Genomic DNA, 13709 nt, shown 5'->3' with positions numbered 1-13709 from the left:
TGCTGTACAGGGAAGAAAATCTGGCATCTTTACTAGGTCTGGCCTATATGTAACTCTAGACCTATATAATATGGTTGACTCTTAACTGCCCTCTAAAATGGCCTAGCAAGCCACTCAGTTGTATCAAAGCACTAAGAAAAAGACTAATAAGAAAACAAGTACATGGAACACCCAGCATCGACCTAGGCATCAGACACAACAAAAGCACACACAAGTACACAAGAAATAGGAGCAGGAGTAGATCATATGGCCCATTGAGCCTGCTCCACCATTCAACATGATCATGGCTGATCTTAGGCTTGAGCACCCAATTATTCACACCCAATCCTGTCAACCCTACAACGTCCTCCTCACTAACATCTGGGGACTTGTGCCAAAATTGGGAGAGCTGTCCCACAGACTAGTGAAGGAACAGCTGACACAGTTATCTTGCAGAATCATACATTTCAGACAATGACCCAGACCCCTCCATCACCATTCCACCAGCAGGACAGACCCACCAGAAGTGACAGCACGTAAAGTTGTGAGGAGGTGTCCCTCAGCATTGAATCTGGGCGCCATGAAGTCTCATGGTATCATAGTATGGGCAGGAAATCTCCTGCTGATTACCACCTACTACCCTCCCCTAGCTGATGAATCAGTACTCTTCCATGTTGAAGAACACTTGGAAAAAGCCCTGAGTGTAGCAAGGGCACAAAATGTACTCTGAGTGAGGGACTTCAATGGCATCACCAAGAGTGGCTCGGTAGCACCACTACTGACCAAGCTGGCCAAGTCCTGAAGGACATAGCTGCCTGACCGGGTAAGTAGTTAGTTGTGAGAACCATAATGAGGGAAAAACCTACTTGACCTCATCCTCACCAAACTACCTGTCGCAAATGCATCTGTCCATGACAGTATTGGTAGGAGTGACCACTGCACAGTCCTTGTGGAGATACAGTCCCACCTTCACGCTGAGGATACCCACCATCATGTAGTGTGGCACTACCATCATGTTAAATGGATAGATTCAAAACACCTCTAGCAGCTCAAAACTGGGCATCCATGGGCACTGTGGGCCATCAGGAGCAGCAGAATTGCATTCTATCAAAACTGTAACCTCACAGCCTGGCATATCCCTCACTCTACCAGTACCATCAAGCCATAGGACCAACCCTGGTTCAATGAGGAGTGTAGGAGAACATGCCAGGAGCAGCACCAGACATACCTAAAAATGAGGTGCCAATCTGGTGAAGCAGACCAGGCTGAAGTTGTTGTAACCATCTTCAACCAGAACTGCCAAGTGGATGATCCATCTCAGCCTCCTGAGGTGCCAGCATCACAGATGCCAGTCTTCAGTCAATTAGATTCACTCCACGTGATATCAAGAAATAGCTGAGCACACAGGATACACCAAAGACTATGGCCCCTGACAACATCCCGACTGAAGTGCTGAAGACTTGTGCTCCAGAACTAGCTGCGCCTCTAGCCAAGCTGTTCCAGTACAGCTACAGCATTGGCATCTACCCAACAAAGTGGAAAATTTCTCAGGTATGTCCTGTTCACAAAATGCAGGACAAATTCAATCCAGCCAATTACCGTTCCATCTATCTACTCTCAATCATCAGCAAAGTGATGGATGACGTCATTGGCAGTGCTATCAACCAGCACTTACTGACCAATATGGGGGAGACAGTGGCCTAGTGGTAATGTCACTGAATTAGTAATCCAGAGACCCAGGCTAATGGCCTGTGGACACAGGTTCAAATCCCACCACGGCAGCTGGTAGAATTTAAATGCAATTAATAAATTCAATTAATTACTACAAATGGAATTGAAAGCAATGGTGCCATGAATCTATTATCGATTAGTTATAAACTCATCTGGTTCACTGATGTCCTTGAGGGAAGGAAATCTGCTGTCTTTACCTGGTCTGGCCTACATGTGACTCCAGACTCACAGCAATATGGTTGACTCTGAACTGCCCTCTGAAATGGCCTAGCAAGCCACTCAGTTGTCAAGGGCAATTAGTGGTGGCCAACAAATGCTGGCCTTGCCAGCGACACACATAACCCGTGAAAGAATAATAACCTATTCAACGATGTTCAGTTTTCATTCTGCCAGGACCACTCAGCTCCAGACCTTATTACAACCTTGGTCCAAACATGGAAAAAGAACTGAATTCCAGAAGTGAGGTGAGAGTGACTGGCCTTGACATTGAGGCAACATTTGACCAAGTGTGGCATCAAGGAGTCTGAATAAAATTAAAGTTGGGGGAGACTCCACTGGTTGGAGTCATACTTAGCACAAAGGAAGAATGGTTGTGGTTGTTTCAGGCCAATCCTCTCAGCTCCAGGACATTGCTGCAGGAGTTCCTGAGGGTAGTGTCCTAGCCCCAACAATTTTAAGCTGCTTCATCAATGACCTTCCCTCCATCATAAAGTTAGAAATGGGGATGTTCGCTGATGATTGCACAATGTTCAGTTCCATTCACAATTCTTCAGATACTGAAGCAGACAGTGCCCACATCTCTCCTCAACATTCAGTGGGATTACCATTGCTGAATCCCCAGTATTAACATCCTGGAGGTCACCATTGACCAGGAGCTTAACTGGACTGGCCATATAAATACTGTGGTTACAAGTGCAGGCCAGAGGCTGAGTATTCTGCAGTGAGTAACTCATCTCCTGACTCCCCAAAAACTTTCCACCATTTACGAGGCACAAGCCAGGAGTGTGATGGAATACTCTCCACTTGCCTGGATGAGTGCAACTCCAACAGCATTCAAGAGGCTCAACACCATCCAGGACAAAGCAGCCCACTTGATCAGCACCCCATTCACCACCCATTGAATGTGGAGGAGAGATGGTTAGATTCTCTCTTGTTGGAGTTGGTCATTGCCTGGCACTCATGTGGCACGAATGTTACCTGCCACTTAGCAGCATAAACCTGAATGTTGTCCAGGTGTTCCTACATGTGGGCACGGTCTGCTTCAGTATCTGAAGAATTGCCAATGGAACTGAACACTGTGCAATCGCATTCACTCCTTCCATCCCCAGGACACATTGGCTGCAGTGTGTACCATCTACAAGGTGCATTGCAGCAAGTTGCCAAGGCTTCTTCGACAGCATTTTCCAACCTGCAACATCTACTAACAAGAAAGTGCATAGGAACACCACCACCTGCTAGTTCCCCTCCAAGTCACACACCTTCCTGACTTGGAACTATATCAACATTCCTTCATCGTCACTGAGTCAAAACCCTGGAGCTCCCTACCTAACAGCACTGTAGGTGTAACTACACCATAGGACTGCCATGGTTCAAGAAGGCAACATCTTTTTGATCGCAATTAGGGATGGGTAATAAATGCTGGTCTTGCCATTGCCAGCCACATCACATGAACAAGCCCAGCATCCAGTTAATGTCACGCTTTCAACAAAATAGCTCCCCTGCTGTCTTAGGGACCCAGCTCTCAAATGAATTTTGATAAGGGAGCATCGATCACTTGTACAGGCAGTTGAGACAGTTACCACCCTTATGGTAACACAAAGGAGCTTGTTTAGCAGCGAATCCCCTGATTGCCTCCCTTGCAGAAATAGTTTCTGGGTATTGCAAGGCAATGAGAACCTAAAGTTGATACTATCTATGAACAGCATGTTCCAGCCTTTATCAATCTTCTTTTGCCATCTCACCTCCAACCCCTCACCCTCTCCCACGATGGATGAGCAACATCTCCTCTTTATGGGCAATCAGGGTTTTAGGCACTGCTGTTGTATTTACTTGCCGCTAGTTGTAAGCCTTTGGAGCCAGAGAAGACAATCTTTAGGGCATGTAAGTGGTATAGGCATTTCCCCCCTAAGAATGAATGAAAGCATGCCATGATTATGAGATGTGGAAGTGTATTATTCCTTTAAATGAAATATCCCTGAAGGCTAGTGTAACCCATGTGACAGACAACGTGCATTGAGAGCAGTTTTAAGTAAAGAAGGTGCTTGAGTGTTTGCAGAGATTTTGCTTTGGCACAGTGAGTTCCCTTGACACCCAGATGAGAGGTAATGAAAAGAGGAGTAAATGCTGTCTGAGTGGTAGAGAATGTATATTGGAAAAATGCCTTAGCTACTATTAAGTTTATTGATCCTCTTCTTGCAGTGTGTCAGATCTTGAAGTGGTGGAAGTAGAACTGACTGTCTCTGCCAGCTCCCTCCAGATAGCCTGCAACCTCTTATGGGTTTTCTGTTCTCAGTGGCCAAATAATTTGTTCTTCTGGTCAACAGTGTTGTGTTTTCTTCTCCTTGTGGCTTCTTGTAATAGACCCTCTGCAGAGAGAATTTCTGTATTTTTTCCAGTGTGTGTGTGTGTGAATGTAATTAGTGAATTTAAAAAGGGAACTTTCATATTTCAACCTATGTGTTAATGCTTTGCTTCATTACTGGTTAAGCCTTGTTTCATAATAAACTGATAATTTTGATGTTTATTAAAGAAACCTGGTTAGTGTATTTTATTCTGGGATAAAAAAAGAGTATATGATTAGTTGTATCGGTAACCGTGTAAATATTTAAATATATGTTGTGACCTGTGGAGAAGTGGAACTAGAAAAAACAGTGCACTCCTGCCTCCTCGGTCATAACACTGTACAACTGATATGGTCCATATATGCTTGAAAAAGACCTTGCCTAACGGATAACCCAAAAGGAAGCTATCGGAAGCAAAAATGATCAGATGGGGTATGAAACAGAGTGAGCTCTTGGGACCTCTCTGCCAGATGCACTGACCAATACCAATATACTGAATATTGCAGTATATTCACACCTAATCTGTACTAATGCTTTGTCTTTCAACACACCATTAACATATTGTTTGCCTTTGCTCCGTGACCTTTTGGTCAGCTATGTGGCCTGGTCCAATCTGCACCTTCTCTTTTGTTATCTCTTGCCCAACCCCCACCTCACTTGTTTATAATCTGTGACTTTTCTAATATTTGTCAGTTCCGAAGAAGGGTCACTGACCCGAAACGTTAACACTGCTTCTCTTTCCACAGATGCTGCCAGACCTGCTGGGTATAGCTATTGATGCTGATCTACCTTCCGATACCTGGCTGATCCCGTGTATAGTTACCAATATGAGATCTCGACATGCCGGCAGACCTGCAATCGTTGAGCCTTTGGTTTTTACTATGTGGAACGTCTGTGACATCCAGGATGACTGGTTGTATTTACAGTCTAGCACGATGGATCCTAAACATGGAATTGCTGACCCATTATATGCTGATAGCTTCACGGTAGTGGATGTCGCCATAGCCTTCCACTTCTGAGGTACATTGCTTGCAGTGCTCTCAGAGTCAGTATGTAGGCACTTGCCCCTCTGTCTGTTTTTGCAATAGCGAATGTTTACTGACTTTCTGAGGACAGATGATTTGAATTGTGGGAAATACTTCCGAGGGTGCAATGGCATCTATGTGTTCTGCGAAATGGACAGTGTGGAATACATGCTCACCGTGCCTTCAGTGTTTCGACTATCGTTGTCATTGTCTGTTTTGCCCACCACCTCATGCATGCTTTGCCTGTGGGATCTGGTACAGTCTTTGTTGCTGCCTGAAGGTTTACTGTCTGCTGGAGACTTTGCACGACTTCCTGTAGCTCCTTCAGCCTTTGCTTTTCTGCATTGCTGCTGCCAGTGACCCTTTGTGCCACATGCCTTGCAGAAATCATGAAATGCTGAGCAAGTCTTTGGTGCCTGCAGAAGTCCGTATCTTCCACATTTCTTCCTGGGTTTGACTAATCTGCTCAATATGTCAACAGTTGGGGTAGCACACAAGACCTACAAGCTTTGTCAGCCTGCAATGATCGCCCCAAACTTTCATCTGTCTTTGAGTTCCTCACCAATGCTGCAGCCTTCGGGTTTGTCCAGCAGATCTTTTTGAAATGCGTCTGTTGGAGTAGATGCAATCACTAATTCAGCGATTCTCTTAGCCAGCTCTGCTTCTGAAAAATCGCAGTAGGTACCCTTTTCTCTGCATCAATTGATAAAATGATCAATGGATTCTTTTGGCTGTTGACGGTATGACAAACTCCAGGCGATGGATACAGAAATTCACTTTGACCCTTAACTGGTCTTACAAAGTTGTCCAAATCTTCTTGGGATCATTTTGGTCTTCTTCCGTGAGCTTAGATGTGTTGAGCCTATGTAATCCTTCATTTCCAAAGGCTAAACATTTCTTTTTGCCTGCTTGTCTGGTTCGGACATGCCAAGTCAATGACCCATAGCTCGATGCATTGCTTAAATAATTTAAACTCAGATAGGTCATCCACCTTCCAATTTAAGCTTGGGAGTTTTGTGGACATTTTTGCAATATTCCCTGGACCTTTCTTCCTCTCTGCCATTTAAAGTAATACTCCTGATGTTTTACTGATCAGGATATGAATACGATGAATGCTTTAAACACACTGCAGTGTCTCAGTTGCTTGTAGTTCCTCAATTCACCACAGCTCATTCCACTGTTGCTGCAGCACTTGGGATGAGTGGCGCCATTGCACGAGTGCATGTATTTCTGAGGCTCTGCTCACGAAGTTGGGTCGTGGCGGGAACGCACCATGATGCTCCACAAAGCAAATAATGGTACTGAGACTTTTCCAGCCTTCTTCAACTCTCGATTTCACCAGTCGTTTTCGCGACCTTATCCTGAAATAATGAAGAGTGCCAAGCCTGCTATACTTTCAGCACTCTATGAACTGCTTTGCCTGTGCTGGGACGAGGGAGCAGTACCACAGGACATGCGCGATGCCAATATCATCACCCTCTATAAGAACAAGGGTGACTGCGGTGACTGCAACAACTACCATGGAATTTCCCTGCTCAGCATAGTGGGGAAAGTCTTCGCTCGAATCGCTTTAAACAGGCTCCAGAGGCTGGCTGAGCGTGTCTACCCTGAGGCACAGTGTGGCTTTCGAGCAGAGAGATGCACCATTGACACGCTGTTCTCCCTTCGCCAGCTACAAGAGAAATGCCGTGAACAACAGATGCCCCTCTACGTTGCTTTCATTGATCTCACCAAAGCCTTTGACCTCGTCAGCAGATGTGGTCTCTTCAGACTACTAGCAAAGATCGGATGTCCACCAAAGCAACTAAGTATCATCACCTCATTCCATGACAATATGAAAGGCACAATTCAGCATAGCGGCGCCTCATCAGACCCCTTTCTTATCCGGAGTAGTGTGAAACAGGGCTGTGTTCTCGCACCAACACTGTTTGGGATCTTCTTCTCCCTGCTGCTCTCACATGCGTTCAAGTCTTCAGAAGAAGGAATTTTCCTCCACACAAGATCAGGTGGCAGGTTATTCAACCTTGCCCGTATAACAGTGAAGACCAAAGTACGGAAAGTCCTTTTCAGGGAACTCCTCTTTCCTGATGATGCTGCATTAACATCTCACACTGAAGAGTGTCTGCAGAGACTCATCAACAGGATTGCGGCTGCCTGCAACGAATTTGGCCTAACCATCAGCCTCAAGAAAACAAACATCATGGGACAGGACATCAGAAATGCTCCATCCATTAATATCGGCGACCACGCTCTTGAAGTGGTTCAAGAGTTCACCTACCTAGGCTCAACTATCACCAGTAACCTGTCTCTCGATGCAGAAATCAACAAGCGCATGGGAAAGGCTTCCACTGCTATGTCCAGACTGGCCAAGAGAGTGTGGGAAAATGGTGCATTGACACGGAACACAAAAGTCCAAGTGTATCAAGCCTGTGTCCTCAGTACCTGGCTCTCCGGCAGCGAGGCCTGGACAATGGATGTTAGCCAAGAGCGACGTCTCAGTTCATTCCATCTTTGCTGCCTCCGGAGAATCCTTGGCATCAGGTGGCAGGACCGTATCTCCAACACAGAAGTCCTCGAGGCAGCCAACATCCCCAGCATATACACCCGACTGAGCCAGCGGCGCTTGAGATGGCTTGGCCATGTGAGCCGCATGGAAGATCGCAGGATCCCCAAGGACACATTGTACAGCGAGCTCGTCACTGGTATCAGACCCACCGGCCGTCCATGTCGCCGTATTAAAGACGTCTGCAAACGCGACATGAAGTCCTGTGACATTGATCACAAGTCGTGGGGGTCAGTTACCAGCGATCGCCAGAGCTGGCGGGCAGCCATAAAGGCGGGGCTATCGTGTGGCGAGTCGAAGAGACTAAGCAGTTGGCAGGAAAAAAGACAGAAGCGCAAGGGGAGAGCCAACTGTGTAACAGCCCCGACAACCAATTTTATCTGTAGCATCTGTGGAAGAGTCTGTCACTCTAGAATTGGCCTTTATAGCCACTCCAGGCGCTGCTTCACAAACCACTGACCACCTCCAGGTGCTTACCCATTATCTCTCGAGACAAGGAGGCCAAAGAAGAAGAAGAAGAAGAAAAAGATTCGGTCCGATTTCCACAATGGTTGTCGATTCTCAGTTACCCCATGATTGATCCAGTGGCCCATGTCCCAGCTACTCATTTTCCTGGACTGTGTACTGCCTGGTGCTGCACCCCTCAATGTGCAGTTCCTGCCTGTTAAACTCACAGACTATCTGTCTGTGCTGATGTCCGGTTAGAGACCACATACTAAACAAGGAACAAAGAAAATTACAGCACAGGAACAGGCCCTTCGGCCCTCCAAGCCTGCGCCGATCCAGATCCTCTATCTAAACCTGTCGCCTATTTTCTAAGGGTCTGTATCTCCTTGCTTCCTGCCCATTCATGTATCTGTCTAGATACATCTTAAAAGACGCTATCGTGCCCGCGTCTACCACCTCCGCTGGCAAGGCGTTCCAGGCACCCACCACCCTCTGCGTAAGGAACTTTCCACGCATATCCCCCCTAAACTTTTCCCCTCTCACTTTGAACTCGTGACCCCTAGTAATTGAATCCCCCACTCTGGGAAAAAGCTTCTTGCTATCCACCCTGTCTATACCTCTCATGATTTTGTACACCTCAATCAGGTCCCCCCTCAACCTCCGTCTTTCTAATGAAAATAATCCTAATCTACTCAACCTCTCTTCATAGCTAGCGCCCTCCATACCAGGCAACATCCTGGTGAACCTCCTCTGCACCCTCTCCAAAGCATCTACATCCTTTTGGTAATGTGGCGACCAGAACTGCACGCAGTATTCCAAATGTGGCCGAACCAAAGTCTTATACAACTGTAACATGACCTGCCAACCCTTGTACTCAATACCCCGTCCGATGAAGGAAAGCATGCCGTATGCCTTCTTGACCACTCTATTGACCTGCGTTGCCACCTTCAGGGAACAATGGACCTGAACACCCAAATCTCTCTGTACATCAATTTTCCCCAGGACTTTTCCATTTACTGTTTAGTTCACTCTTGAATTGGATCTTCCAAAATGCATCACCTCGCATTTGCCCTGATTGAACTCCATCTGCCATTTCTCTGCCCAACTCTCCAATCTATCTATATTCTGCTGTATTCTCTGACAGTCCCCTTCACTATCTGCTACTCCACCAATCTTAGTGTCATCTGCAAACTTGCTAATCAGACCACCTATACTTTCCTCCAAATCATTTATGTATATCACAAACAACAGTGGTCCCAGCACGGATCCCTGTGGAACACCACTGGTCACACGTCTCCATTTTGAGAAACTCCTTTCCACTGCTACTCTCTGTCTCCTGTTGCCCAGCCAGTTCTTTATCCATCTAGCTAGTACACCCTGGACCCCTTGCGACTTCACTTTCTCCATCAGCCTACCATGGGGAACCTTATCAAATGCCTTACTGAAGTCCATGTATATGACATCTACAGCCCTTCCCTCATCACTCAACTTTGTCACTTCCTCAAAGAATTCTATTAAGTTGGTAAGACATGACCTTCCCTGCACATTTTCTTCCAAGTGGGAATAGATCCTATCCCTCAGTATCTTCTCCAGCAGCTTCCCTACCACTGACGTCAGGCTCACCGGTCTATAATTACCTGGATTTTCCTTGCTACCCTTCTTAAACAAGGGGACAACATTAGCAATTCTCCAGTCCTCCGGGACCTCACCCGTGTTTAAGGATGCTGCAAAGATATCTGTTAAGGCCCCAGCTATTTCCTCTCTCGCTTCCCTCAGTAACCTGGGATAGATCCCATCCGGACCCGGGGACTTGTCCACCTTAATGCCTTTTAGAATACCCATCACTTCCTGCCTCCTTATGCCGACATGACCTAGAGTAATCAAACATCTGTCCTTAACCTCAACATCCATCATGTCCCTCTCCTCGGTGAATACCCATGCAAAGTACTCGTTTAGAATCTCACCCATTTTCCCTGACTCCAAGCATAATTTTCCTCCTTTGTCCTTGAGTGGGCCAATCCTTTCTCTAGTTACCCTCTTGCTCCTTATATATGAATAAAAGGCTTTGGGATTTTCCTTAACCCTGTTTGCTAAAGATATTTCATGACCCCTTTTAGCCCTCTTAATTCCTCGTTTCAGATTGGTCCTACATTCCCGATATTCTTTCAAAGCTTCGTCTTTCTTCAGCCTTCTAGACCTTATGTATGCTTCCTTTTTCCTCTTAGCTAGTCTCACAATTTCACCTGTTCTTGCCTAATCTTGCCATTTCTATCCCTCATTTTCACAGGAACATGTCTCTCCTGCACGCTAATCAACCTCTCTTTAAAAGCCTCCCACATATCAAATGTGGATTTACCTGCAAACAGCTGCTCCCAATCTACATTCCCCAGCTCCTGCCGAATTTTGGTATAGTTGGCCTTCCCCCAATTTAGCACTCTTCCTTTAGGACCACTCTCGTCTTTGTCCATGAGTATTCTAAAACTTACGGAATTGTGATCACTATTCCCAAAGTAGTCCCCTACTGAAACTTCAACCACCTGGCCGGGCTCATTCCCCAACACCAGGTCCAGTATGGCCCCTTCCCGAGTTGGACTATTTACATACTGCTCTAGAAAACCCTCCTGGATGCTCCTTACAAATTCTGCTCCATCTAGACCTCTAACACTAAGTGAATCCCAGTCAGTGTTGGGAAAATTAAAATCTCCTATCACCAAGGGTAGGCCGTGCCTCACAAACCTTATTGAGTTTTTCGAGAAGGTGACCAAACAGGTGGATGAGGGTAAAGCAGTGGATGTGGTGTATATGGATTTCAGTAAGGCGTTTGATAAGGTTCCCCACAGTAGGTTATTGCAGAAAATACGGAAGTATGGGGTTGAAGGTGATTTAGAGCTTTGGATCAGAAATTGGCTAGCTGAAAGAAGACAGAGGGTGGTGGTTGATGGCAAATATTCATCCTGGAGTTTAGTTACTAGTGGTGTACCGCAAGGATCTGTTTTGGGGCCACTGCTGTTTGTCATTTTTATAAATGACCTGGAAGAGAGTGTAGAAGGGTGGGTTCGTAAATTTGTGGATGACACTAAGGTCGGTGGAGTTGTGGATAGTGCCGAAGGATGTTGTAGGGTACAGAGGAACATAGATAGGCTGCAGAGCTGGGTTGAGAGATGGCAAATGGAGTTTAATGCGGAAAAGTGTGAGGTGATTCACTTTGGAAGGAGTAACAGGAATGCAGAGTACTGGGCTAATGGGAAGATTCTTGGTAGCATAGATGAACAGAGAGATCTTGGTGTCCAGGTACATAAATCCCTGAAAGTTGCTACCCAGGTTAATAGGGCTGTTAAGAAGGCATATGGTGTGTTAGCTTTTATTAGTAGGGGGATCGAGTTTCGGAGCCACGAGGTCATGCTGCAGCTGTACAAAACTCTGGTGAGACCGCACCTGGAGTATTGCGTGCAGTTCTGGTCACCGCATTATAGGAAGGATGTGGAAGCTTTGGAAAGGGTGCAGAGGAGATTTACTAGGATGTTGCCTGGTATGGAGGGAAGGTCTTACGAGGAAAGGCTGAGGGACTTGAGGTTGTTTTCATTGGAGAGAAGGAGGAGGAGAGGTGACTTAATAGAGACATATAAGATAATCAGAGGGTTAGACAGGGTGGATAGTGAGAGTCTTTTTCCTCGGATGGTGATGGCAAATACGAGGGGACATCGCTTTAAGTTGAGGGGTGATAAATATAGGACAGATGTCAGAGGTAGTTTCTTTACTCAGAGAGTAGTAGGGGCGTGGAACGCCCTGCCTGCAGCAGTAGTAGACTCACCAACTTTAAAGGCATTTAAGTGGTCATTGGATAGACATATGGATGAAAATGGAATAGTGTAGGTCAGATGGTTTCACAGGTCGGCGCAACATCGAGGCCGAAGGGCCTGTACTGCGCTGTAATGTTCTAATCTAAAATTCTAATCTAATCTAACCGCCACCCTGTTGCTCCTACATCTTTCCATAATCTGTTTACATATTTGTACCTGTATCTCACGCTCGCTGTTGGGAGGCCTGTAGTACAGCCCCAACATTGTTACCGCACCCTTCCTATTTCTGAGTTCTGCCCATATTGCCTCACTGCTCGAGTCCTCCATAGTGCCCTCCTTCAGCACAGCTGTGATATCCTCTTTGACCAGTAATGCAACTCCTCCACCCCTTTTACCTCCCTCTCTATCCCGCCTGAAGCATCGATATCCTGGGATATTTAGTTGCCAATCATGCCCTTCCCTCAACCAAGTCTCAGTAATAGCAATAACATCATACTCCCAGGTACTAATCCAAGCCCTAAATTCATCTGCCTTACCTACGACACTTCTTGCATTAAAACAAATGCACCTCAGACCACCAGTCCCTTTGCGTTCATCATCTGCTCCCTGCCTACTCTTTCCCTTAGTCACTCTGACTTCATTATCTAGTTCCTTACAGGCTTTAGTTACTACCTCCTTACTGTCCACTGACCTCCTCATTTGGTTCCCATCCCCCTGCCACATTAGTTTAAACCCTCCCCAACAGCGTTAGCAAAAGCACCCCCAAGGACATTGGTTCCAGTCCGGCCCAGGTGTAGACCGTCCAATTTGTAATTGTCCCACCTCCCCCAGAACTGGTCCCAATGTCCCAAAAATCTGAACCCCTCCCTCCTGCACCATCTCTCAAGCCACGCATTCATCCTGACTATTCTTTCATTGCTACTCTGACTATCACGTACCTCTGCTTTGACTGCACGATATAAAACATCAGATGTTTTACTGCTTCCCAGCTTCTTCCATCAGCACTGGACCACGTTGTGTGAGGTGTGTTTGAAAATGTAAAATCCTCCACTGCTGGCACCATATTGTGTTTACTTCTTCTTGTGCTTACTATCAAATAAACATCAAGGCACCAACCACACATAAAGGAGGATTGGCTAACGCACAAATACGTACGTTCATTTATTAAGGAGTTGAAGAGTTCGTAGCAGCATTACAAAAAGTAGTAGAACTTGTACACATGTCTGATCTGCTTTCTCCCTCACAACAGACTGAGTCAGAGACTGAATCACATAATACATTGCATCATTTTCCTCTAGCAATGTATACGGAAAACATAACCACACTCACTTAAAGGTGTACCATAAAAAACAGGCCCTCCAGGGATGTATCCAGAACATGGGAGTACTTTCTCTTTAAGAAATTCATAAAGTTGTTGCTGTTTCAGCCATTCTTGCAAAAACTCCCTGTATTCTAGTCCTTTAAATATGAAGATCAGCATTCCAATAGCCTTTTCAATGATTTTCTGTACTGGTTCCTGATATTTTTATGATTGGTGTACCTGGACCCCCAAGTCTCTTTGGACCTCCAGTGCTTCTAGCTTTTCACAATTTGGAATTCTATC

Source organism: Heterodontus francisci, chromosome 2 (assembly GCF_036365525.1).
Source record: "Heterodontus francisci isolate sHetFra1 chromosome 2, sHetFra1.hap1, whole genome shotgun sequence".
NCBI lineage: Eukaryota > Metazoa > Chordata > Chondrichthyes > Heterodontiformes > Heterodontidae > Heterodontus > Heterodontus francisci.
Note: the sequence above shows the minus strand (reverse complement) of the source record.